The 12,023-nt window shown below is 30.0% G+C and overlaps 1 long non-coding RNA gene across 1 annotated transcript; it reads right to left on the reverse strand.

Annotated features, from left to right (window-relative positions):
* Positions 1-2,190: 2,190 nt before the first annotated feature.
* On the reverse strand, positions 2,191-12,023 carry LOC126710296 (uncharacterized). The gene is made up of 2 exons (XR_007649626.1): positions 11,840-12,023; positions 2,191-3,926 (listed from the first exon to the last, which is right to left on the reverse strand). It is a non-coding gene; the product is annotated as an uncharacterized LOC126710296 (long non-coding RNA).

A 12,023-nucleotide genomic window follows, 5' to 3' on the forward strand; every position in this document is an offset into this window, starting at 1 on the left:
CTTCATTTCATTCTCCTTATAATCTTATTTGGACCTCCTCGAATGGTCTAACGTTCTCGGATCGGGCAAAGTGCATTGTTCACTGTGCAGGAGGCAAAGTGCAGGAGGCAAAGTGCATTGTTCACGGATCCCACAACACTATTTACACATTTAAAAATTATTTTGCTATAGTGTTTTCAGTTTTCAATTTCAACAAAAATAAATTGTATCCAAACGGACCCTAAAAGTCTATTATCAAAAATTTCTAAACTTAAATATTTCAACAAATTTAAATTCTATTCAAACTAAAAGTCTATTATAAAAAATTATTAACTTAAATCCTAGACAACAACCCACATTTTCTTTCTCAGGGAAAAGAAAAAAAAAAAAAAAAAAAAAAAAAATACCTTTTGACTTTTATTCCAACTAAAAGTCTATTATTCCCACACATCGCATGGGAATAATACTAGTTTATAGTATATTCCATCAAAACCAATGATTTTTCTTTACGGCATGCTTTGAGAAGTTATTGACGTTGAATTTTAAATTCAAAAAAATTACAATAACCTTCTCTTAAGCTTATAATTTGTGAAAAAGGAAAGAGAATAGAAAACTATGGAAGGAAAATAAGGATTGTGGAAGTTTTACATCATTTGATTGGAAGAAAATGGTGGGTGCAATTAGTGTTTTTCATCTAAACCCACCAAAACTCATCCTTCCAAATTGGAAGGAAAATGGGAATGAAAATGCATGTGAGATTCAAAAAAGGTATTATCCCTATTACTCTATTATTTCCAACTATAATATGAGTAAAATAGTAATCTGATTTTTATCATTCTATTTTTCTATCCATTCTTCCAAATATTCATGTTGGAAAATTAAATTTTTTTATACCCTCTCATATTTTAATCATTTCAATCGAATAGAGCCTTAGGGTATAAAAAATAATGGTGAACTTTAAAATTACAAAAGCGACAATGCTCTCACTAAAATTTATAACAAATATAACAAATAGAATAGAATATCTATCCTATCCTTGAGTTAATTAAACATTTTTAATCTTTAGATAAATTGGATGAATGAGACAACTCAAGGAGGAAAAAAAGATTTAAACATATTTGTCGCATTTATTATAAACCTCGGAGAAGGGATTGGCATTTTGGCAAAAATCACAGTCATGTTCTTAAATCACAAGAAAGTTGATATAATTTTCCCTTCACAATTTATTTTTTATATTTTTTATTTAAAAATTTATTGTATTATCTGATTGGATATATGCTATAGGATAGTACTCACTTAAGTTATTAATATATGAAAAAGTTTAGCTATAAAATTAGTTGTATTCTAAGGCTACAAACTTAATATTTTTTTATAGAATGTGAATTTTGAGAAATCCACCATTGGATTACATTTTCTTCTTATATTCTCAATACTTGCAAAATTTCCAAAAAAAAAAAAAAAAAAAAAAAATTAAAGATCAATAACTATGTTATCAATAAATTGTTTAAATTGCAAGTTTTTGTAGTTTAAAATTACGCATAATATATAAACTTATAGATCATATAGTAAATAATATCCGATTGACACAAAATTTGGCATGTGTATTAAAAGCACATAGAACATGCAATTTAATAGTTAGATTTTCAAAATATGTAACATTTATTTTAAGGTGAAAAATTGTAGTCTTAGGCTATAACAAGTTTTGTAACGTATTAAGAGCACGTAGAACATGCAATTCAATGGTTAAATTTTCAAAATATATAATAAAATTTATTTTAAGAAGTAAAATTGTAGTCTTAGGCTACAACAAGTTTTGTAGCTAAACTTTGTCCATCAATATATTTATATATATATATATATATAGTGTTTGAAATCCGTAAATATATATATATATATTTTTTTTTTTTTGGGTAGAACGTTCTGTTAAATTGTTAATCGAGGTAAGATTTTGCGTATATAATTTTTCTTCTCTTCATGTCAGGACATCACAATCTCCAAAATTCCAAATGATATCAAAGGGGCTATAGATACTAACAAAGGCATACAAATTATTAGGCTATGGAAGAAGTCTGGTCACAATGAGAAGGAGACGTTGTTCGAAGAGAAATACCTCATTGGCTAAGCCGAGTAGAGGTCAAATGTCACACCCCAAACCCGATACCTGGGTTTGTGACCATGACCGACATGCTAATATCAAGTTTAAACCTGATATTAACAAGAACCAACTTAACTTTTACAAAACTTTTACAAAAGCTTCCCTCTTTCTTTTCAATCTTGTTTCTTTACTTAAATGATATAACTTTTCAATTGACATTTAGAGCATCTACACTGTATTCCAAGAATAATATAATCCACTAGTTACTCAAATTCTAAATTTCACATAATACATCTCTTAATGCTTTAAGGTACACAACTTTCATTAGATCCTAAAATACATAATACTACAAAGCTAAACATCAAATTGTTAATTTGGGATCTATACTTTTAAAACTAAAACCAACTCCTTCCAAAACTTGACTAAGGCCCCCTTTACTCCAAACTAAAACTTGTTGACTGAAAGAGTGGAAGGGGTGAGCTACCCAGCTTAGTAAGGGTAAGATACACAATAATTTAATGAGAATGCATGTAAATCAAATCATTTCATTTTATAAATATTCAGATAGGAGAACATCTTTTCATGCATAGTATTTTATACTATTCATAATAATAACTTATACGCTTTTCATAGGAAAATAATTGTTCTCCTTTTTTTTATCAAAATAATATTACCAAAACCTTTCGGATTGAACTTCTTTCATTTCTTACAAAGTCACCAAATATAATATTGATTATTTAAAATCATATACATACATACATACATACATATATTCATACATACATATATACATATATACATATATATATTCTCATTACAAAATAATCATTGTAACTTAAATCAGATAATTGGTAACTTTGTCTTAAACTTGAAACATCTTAAGGAATAACAAAGCTTTTCTTCATAAACTTCTTCTCATAAAATATTATAACTTTTATAGCCATAAAACTTAACGCTTCATAAAAAATAAATATCTGATAACTTTTTAACATAACCTTGTACTTTCATCAAAGCGTTATCTTTATAGAATACTAAAACCTTTTCATCAGATTCTTTATCTTTAAAGCACAACAGAACTTCAAAAGCTTTTATCTTTTAAGAACAGCATTTCTTTTCATTAAAAACTTCTTCTTTTCATGAAAGCTTTTAACTTTTCACAATGCATTTAAACAAAATCATTCTCTCATGATTAATAACATAATATAGCTATTCATAAATAACATATTGGTTAGTCCATATCTAATAAGTTTGTACTTATTTGGGAGGCTTCTAGCACCACTGTGCTAGGCATCCAGCATTCCCCACAATGCCAGGGATTCATGGGATCATATCATAATACATATCTTCAACCATGGGGGTCGGTTGACATTCTCCACAAGTTGGCAGTAACAAACAAAGGTAGGTACAGCAGAGCCAGTTCCACTTTTAATGACCAATTAGATAACATTTTCTATTGAAAACCAGTAATTTAACCCTTACTGGTTGAGTTCAGATCACCAGAGGACATTATCCAAAAACATTTCATACTTATTCATCATACTGAAATTCATAGTTTGCATAACATTTCATAATAAAAACATTTCCATTGTTTTTTTTAAACATCATGTTTGTGGAATTAGTAATAGCATCAATATGCTTAAATCATATATATAAGGTTTTGAAAACTCACGAACATATCTTTGTCTAAAACATGATTATATGTCATATCTCTAATTAAAAACATTTTAATTCATAATATACTTTAAAATAACCTTATGACTTACCAAATGATCATATAACTTATCCCTTACCTGAAAGCAGAGGAACCGAGAGCCTAAAGTCGAAGAAGCTCAGACCTGGGGGCTGGTAACACCTAAACCAAATATCAAAGTTTATTACCATCAATCATTCTTTATCATGAACTTACACATTCATCTCAAAGCCTATCTCTTAGAATTAAGGAAATCCTAACCCCACCTCAACAAGGTTCCCACAAACATATTATGCACACATCAACAAATGATGTACCAAACTAAAGAAAAACCATCATTCTCATATTTATATCATATCTCCAGAAGAGCCAACTTCATTTCAAAAGTTGCTTTGAGATTAGGGCAATAATGCATGCATAAATATAAAATCCTTTAAGCATGGTCATGTAACCATATACACTCATATGGCAGCATACAACACGTTGAACAAGACAGCAACATGAAAAAGCAATAGAATTGTTTAAAACCCCTCCTTTGAGTACTAAACCTTGAACCAAGTTATACAAAATTTATCTATGATCTAGACATTCCAAAAGATGAGCATATTAATTTATAGCTTAGATCATTTACCCTAACTTTAGAATTAAATTTTTAAAGTTAGGTATGTCCCTTACTGTTCACTGTTTTATTCCAATAGCATAAACTTCATTTATAAAATACAAATGGGCTATCAATTCACATCCAATTTTCATGAAATTTTACAGAGCCACTCCTATGGATGTCTAGTAAATACCATATCAATTCCAAAGTCAAAGTATAAAATCATGATTTATTAAAAATCATAAAAACCAACATGCTCAAATCTGTCCTGACAGAATTTCATTAAACTTAGAAAATAAACCATTATTTTTATATTAATCCAAATACTGTGAGACCACTTCCATTACAACCATATGTATCTTAGATTTCATAAGAAATATCCATAGCATCCAAATTCACTGTATAAAATTTAATACATAATTTATCATGCATAAACCCAGAATCTGTTACAGTGACAGCTTTGCAACATTTTCCTGTAAATTCACAAAAAATTATCAAACGATGGTATTTTCATATGAAATTTAATAAAAACATACTGGACATATTATATAATAATCTCCAACAAACCTTTTACCCATATCTGTCCTAGAAAAATACATGATCAATGATGACCAAACAGGTTAACCAATGAGTGTAACTCTTATTAAGAACTCTCTACAAGCTTCAATTACTAAATCAACTGTGCATTCAGTGCCTCAATTAGCAATTCCATAAAGTTAAATAGCTATTTTACTCATTTTAACACTTACCTATAACAACAGATTTTTATCTTTGTCTATTATCTAGAAGCACATGCAAGCATAAGTAATGACTCACTTCATATTCAGGCAATCAACAATCTCTAAATTCTAACGCACCCATATACAAATTCATATAACCATCACTTAAGTTTGAAATGGACAATAAACTAAAATAATTACATTTTCCCCTTACCCTAGACATGGATTCTTGGAGTGAGAGAGCTAGAATCACTCTAGCTTCAAGTTGGGAACAAGAGCTTAAGAAGAATTGAAAGAAACTTCTTGTTGCTACTGGACCCGTAGGTGTGAGAGGGAAAGAAGAGTAGAGAGTTTTTCTTTCTTTTGATGTTAGACCCGTGGGTATGAGACGGGGAGAGTTCTTGATTAATCTAGTTGCTTTGAGAGAGTCAAAGAAGAGATGAGGTGCTACCGATAAGAACAAAGAAAGAAGAAAACAAAGGAGCAAAGAAAGAAGAACCAATGAAGTTTCTGGTGCAACAAAGAAATCAAGGAAAATAAATTGGGTGTGGCACGTGTATTGCTAAGGGAAAAGGGTTGATGAGTCACCCTTGTAACTTTTAAAAATTACTTACCACCCCCCTCATAAACTTATATTCTATAAAAGCCCAAATTATAAAATAACTTTGCATATAAACCCTTACCTTTATAAACTTCTTTCCATAACGTTAAAAGTGCATGAATGTTTTATAACACCAAAATATTAAAGCCTTATGCATTTAAACTAATTAAGATAATACTAAATATTTATTCATAATACAAATAGCCATTCAATTATTTATAATCTTTACAATTCTTATTCAATGACATTAAATAATAATATGCTTATTAAATATTCTTATATTAATTTTAGAAAGTAAGTGACTCAAAATAATAATTAACCACTTGAACACATAGGTTAACTATAAAATTGGGTCGGGGTGTTACATCAAAGGTCTGACCATCCATCAAAAATAGGGCAATAGACAATCTTGCTTGGAATGATAAACATCAAAGAGGGATGAGACAAAAGAGAGTTGAGAAATAGCTGAGAAGAAAGTTATTACCACCTCATTGAATACTTTGCATCTAACCCCTTGGCCGCATTAATGTGGAAGTGATACCTGAATAGTAACTTTCAGCCTTACAGCTACCTCCAAAGACTTTAGGAAGGTGCTGATGGGAAAAATATCAAGAGGATTAGCAATTTGACCTACACATGGAGGGCTGAGATGAAATAAGGGGAGGGAATATAAAAGAGAAGAGCCCCATTACAAAGAGGATGATCAAAAAATCTAGAGAGAAATCACTGTATACTTAAGAACTATAATTTTGTATAAGTATCAGAGAAATATATAAGAATAGACCTTCCTCAAACTTGGCTAAGGAGAACTTTTCTTGTTCAAAATTACTTACTTTATTTTTTCTAGTAATAACTAACCTACTGTGACTGTTGTCCACCTAACTCATTGAAAGTTTAATTTCAAGCCCACTCTCTAAAAAATTCATTATTTTGGGATATTTGGGCCATTGACCATCCATTTGGGCTTTGGGAGCAAATCCAACCCTTACAGTATCCATAAATGATTGCGTAGAATATTACATTATGATTATATGCTACCAAATTGGTATAATCTATATCTATATATATATAACCGAAACTTTTAAAACTCTCACAATTTTCTATGTCAGCGCAATATTAATAAAATATTTTTTGATAAATTTAAAAGTTAAAATTAAAAACTCTTTTCACTCAAAAACAAAACCGAATGCTTATCTTAAAAAAAAATAAAAATGCGTTAGACATAAACACAAACTCAGCTTGAAAATATGATTGGAGTTTGCAAGAGAATATGCAGGAAACCCCAAAACTGAAAACTCTAGACCCAAATCCTTCTTCTTTGTCTCCACTCCCATTTGACCGGATGCTTATCTTAAAAAAAAAAATAAAAAAAAAAAATAACGTTAGACACAAACACAAACTCATCTTGGAAACACGATCGGAGTTTGCAAGAGAATACGCAGGAAACCCCAAAGCTAAAAACCCTAGACGCAAATCCTTCTCCTTGGCTTCCACTCCCATTTGAGACAATCTCTTCTTGGCAACGGTAAGCGATCAAAACGCTACTTTGTAAAAAAACAAAAATTCTGATTTTATATACAAAAATTTCAATTTTCTATTTTCTAATCTATTAGATAAAGATGTTTTTGTGTGTGTTTTTGTTGTTGGAATTATGGATTTTAAGTTTTAGTCTTGGAATTCAATCTCAAAGTAAGCAAAAATAGAAACACATGTTTGATTTGATTCTCTCTTATATACCTACCCCTGTTTTTGTTCTCTTTGGGTTTGAGTTATAATATACATACTGTAGGTACTCAAGAATTCTTTGCCTTTGGCCAAACTAATGGTACTCTAACTCCATTGGTTCATCCCTTATAAGGTAGAAAGAGGAAAGAGATCTTTCCAATGTGGGACAAAAGAATTCAAGCCAAAGGCAAGGCAAGGCAATCAAGCCAAATAAGCCAAAGCCAAAGGCAAAGAATTCTTGAGTACCTACACATACATATAAGTTTAGATCTTTCAATTGATTTTTTGTCTGTTAAATGGATCTTAATATGCTTTTTATGTTGTTTTGGTTTTCAAAATTTGTAAAATTAGACTTAATTGAGAAAATTTTGTATTGGGTTTTTGTTTTAAAATGGTTTATTACATTCCGTTTGCAACTAAACTGTGTATTGTGGCTTTATGGGAATGTTTTGCTTTTAGAATTTTTGATATATTCATTAGGTTTTGTAGAAAACCCAATGGGTGGGATCTCATTAAAAATCTTGAGGTGAATGGGATGTATGATAGACTTTAACAGGCACATGAATCAGTAATGAAATTGGTTTGTCCAGTTCACGCTGATCTAATACTGTAATGATTCCCTTGAAACTTCAATATTCATGGTGTGCAAATGATGAATATTGGATTTGTGTAATGAAATGGTAGTGAAGTGATTTGTGTTGTTGCCTTCGTTTTTCTTTGTGTTTTGGCAGTATACACACACATTACACTTCAATCCTCAAGTGCCTAATTTTTTATAGTAACACTGTTAATAATTATTCTCATTTTTTTCCTTTTATAGGTTCACATTTCTCTCTCGAAGACTATTAGTTTGGCTACTAATTTTATGGCTATTGTATTGGATATGTCACTTGATGATCTTATTAAAAATAGAGGTTCTCATGAAAGAGTTAGATAAGTAACAAATGTTTATAAATGTGTGGCCTTTCAAAAAGCCACACATTGAGTTATTCCTTTGTTTAAAGTTCCACTGTAAAGGCTAGGTTTGGCATGTTGGATTATATTCTCAAAATTTTAATTGAGCATCTGTTTGGGTGTTGAGGAAAAAAACAGTGAAGCAAAAGTAAATTGAAGCACAGTCAATTATGAAGGGGTTTTTTAGATACGTTGGTGAACTGTGAGTTTTGCTTTGTTAATGTTCAGAGTGTTCGCTATTGTGAACATGATATCATTTTTTATGCAATAAATCTTTGATTACCTATCCAAAAAAAGAGTGAGTTTTGATTTGTTAATTTGCCAATTGTGGATTACTTTATAGGTTTTGGTTGATATTTTTGTAGGTAGAGATTTAACAAAGCAACGAACTATAGCTTTGTTGTTATTTTTTTTTCTTCTAATAACCGTTTTCTTTATGTTCTTCTAAGTCTTTTTATACAAACTTCAATTCTTTCATAATGAATTTGTTTTTACCTTGAAGATAGTTAGATTAAATCCTTCCCATGTTTTTTACCGACTTGGTTTTCTTGAGTTATCATATCGTGTGTTCTTTATATTTCTGCATTATTTACATGATATGATTTGAGTGTGTTAACCTAGATCTAAATAATTTATCTAAGTAATCACTTGGCTAAATAACTAGGTTAAACAATTTAAGAGGTCTAAAAACGTACAAGTGGTATCAGAGCGGGTTAATTCTTGATTTAGGTTATTATACCTAGAGTTGATCCTTGATCTTCGTTATAATGGATAATTTTAAGTGTCTTACTGTTTTTGATTGTGATGATTTGAATAAAAAGGACATTGTTGTTTTTGTTGATCTTATTGATGCCTGTGAAGCTCTCTGTAAGGAATTATTGAAATCTATGAAAATTGCTAAGAAATTTAAGGAAGAGTTGAAATTGGCTAATCTTGAAAAAGAGGAATTGGTTGTTAGATTAGATGAATCTAATGAAAAGAATGAATTTTTGAGAAATAAAATTTCCTCTCAAGATGAGAAGATGAAAAGCTTGGAACAAGAGTTAGTTGAATCTAAAACTAAAATTGAAAATTTGACTAGTACTAAGCCTGCTGTTGATAACAAAAGTGTTTCTATTTCTCTTAAACCTAAAGCTGAAAAAGTTTATATCCCTCATTTCAAGAGGAATAATAAAGAAAAGACTTACTTTGCTAGGTTAGACAAAGGTAAAAGTTCTGATGTAGACATTGAAGTTTTTAAACCTAAGTCTAAACCTACTGCTAGTGTGCAAAAGAAATTTGTTTTTGTGCCTACTTGTCACAACCCAAACCTGTACTCCAGAATTTAGAGCATAACCAACATCTTAATATCAAGTTTACCTCAATATTATCACGAACCAACCTAAATTGAAGGTGCTTATCAAGAATTGTTTCTTGTATTCCTGCTTATTTCTGGCATAAAAGCCACAATATACAAAAGTGATAAAAACCTTGACACTTCATTTTACTAAAACTTGGAAGATTACCACTTGGCTGAAACGTCAGGTGTTAGTGCAAATATTACATAGCTAAACGTTTAGCAAAACTCTTATTACAAACCTAATCCCAAAGACACGCAATTGGGGTTCAAAACAAACTAAGGTTCAAAATTACATCTGTGCTCAAGGATTAAGTACATACTATTCACGTTGTTCTTAAAATAACTTATGAACTTTCAGATAAAAATACTTCATTTTCCTTTTATATAATAATAAAAGGATATAATAAAGAACTTAAACATAATTCAGTAATCTTATCTTTGAATAGACTATAAAATACTTTGTCATAACTACTCATCAGACTTATAACACATTCAACATACCTTTCTTATCATCATACTTTTCTTATAATTTCCAAATAACTTAATAGCTTATTTATAATACATATTAATTAATCCAATTGTAAGTCTGTCACAACTTTGGGAGGCTTCCAGCACAGAGTGCCAGGCATCCAGCATTCCCCACAATGCTAGGTAATCCCAGAATCATATCATAATACATATCTTCAACTATGGGGGTAAGTTGGCATCCTCCACAAGTTGGCCGTTACCAACAAGGGTGGGTGTAGTAGAGCCAGTCCCACTTTTAATGGCCAATCAGAATCTCTATGGAAATACCAGTACTATAACTCCTACTGGATGAGTTCAGATCATAACAATAAAATAACTGAAAACTATATTTTTCTGATAAATTTGCTTTTACATAAATGTTTCACAACAGTAGCATATTCACTTTATTCTTAAATATTATATTCGTAATATAAATAATAGAATCAATATGCTAAAATTATCATGTATATAAGATTGAACAACTCACAAACATATATTTTACTTAAATTATGCTTATATGTAATATCTCTAATTAAAAGGTTTTAATGCATAATAGTTTTCTAAACAATTTTAATACTTATCAAATGCACATGTCACATATCCCTTATCTAAAAACAGAAGACGCGAGAGATTTGTATAAGATGAGCTCAAGTGTCCATGTTCTCGTTCTCGTCACCTAAATAAAAGACTAAGACTTATTACTGATAAACTCTTCCTAAGTATTTAAACATATACATGAATCCTAACTTAACTCTCAAACTCAAGAAAATCTTAATTCCTATCACAGAAGGTTCCCTAAAGCACATGATACATTCATCAAACACATTATGTACCCAAACCATAGAGAAACTAAGGCATAAAATTTATTTATGATCCAAACATATCAAAGGATAAGCATATTCAATTACAGCTCAAAACATTCACCCTAACTTGAGAATTAAATCCTCAAAGTCAGGTGTAGCATATGTTATTCACTGCTCATTTCAACAACATAGCCCATTTCAACAGTATATGCCCAATTTATAAAATACAAATGGGCTATCCATACACATTCAAATGTCATGCAATTTTATAGAATCACTTCCCTGGATGTCTAGTATATACCATAATAGTTTAAGAGCCAAAGCATAAAATCATAATTTATTAAAAATCATACAAGGCAGAATGCTCAAATCTGTCCTAATAGAATTTCTGGCAACTTAGAAATTAAACCATTATTTTTATATTCATCCAAATGCTGTGAGACCACTTTCATAACAACCATGTGTGTCTTAAAATTCATAAAATCTACTCTTAGCATCCTAATTCATAGAAAATGATTTAATACAGAATTTTATTGTTGTAAACATCAAATCTTTCATAGTAACAATTTTAGCATATATTCTTACAAAATCATCAACTAAATGCAATTGGACTTCATTTCAATTGGGTATTTTTATATCTATACTATATATGTCAAAATACGTTAATAAGCATCCAATAGACCATAAGATGGTCAATCTTTCAAATTACTAAAATAGAATCACAAGTTCAGCTTCTAAAATCAGATTAGAGAATAAAGAAGTAAAAATAAACAAAACAATTATACCATCAAAATACACAAAATCAGATAAAGTTTTAATTACTTACCCACAAACTTTGAAGCTAAAACTTTAGTGTTACTCTTTCAGTTTCTTCTTTAGAGCGAGATATCTATTGTTTTGGAGAGAGAGAGAGAGAGATGATGTTGTGTAAGAGCAAATGAAGAAGAAAGAAACAAGAACAAAGAAAAAGGAATAGAGAAAGAATAGCTGAACTTTCTAATGCAGCAAAA

The sequence above is a fragment of the Quercus robur genome, chromosome 12 (genome assembly GCF_932294415.1).
Source record: "Quercus robur chromosome 12, dhQueRobu3.1, whole genome shotgun sequence".
In the NCBI taxonomy this organism is placed as follows: Eukaryota; Viridiplantae; Streptophyta; class Magnoliopsida; order Fagales; family Fagaceae; genus Quercus; species Quercus robur.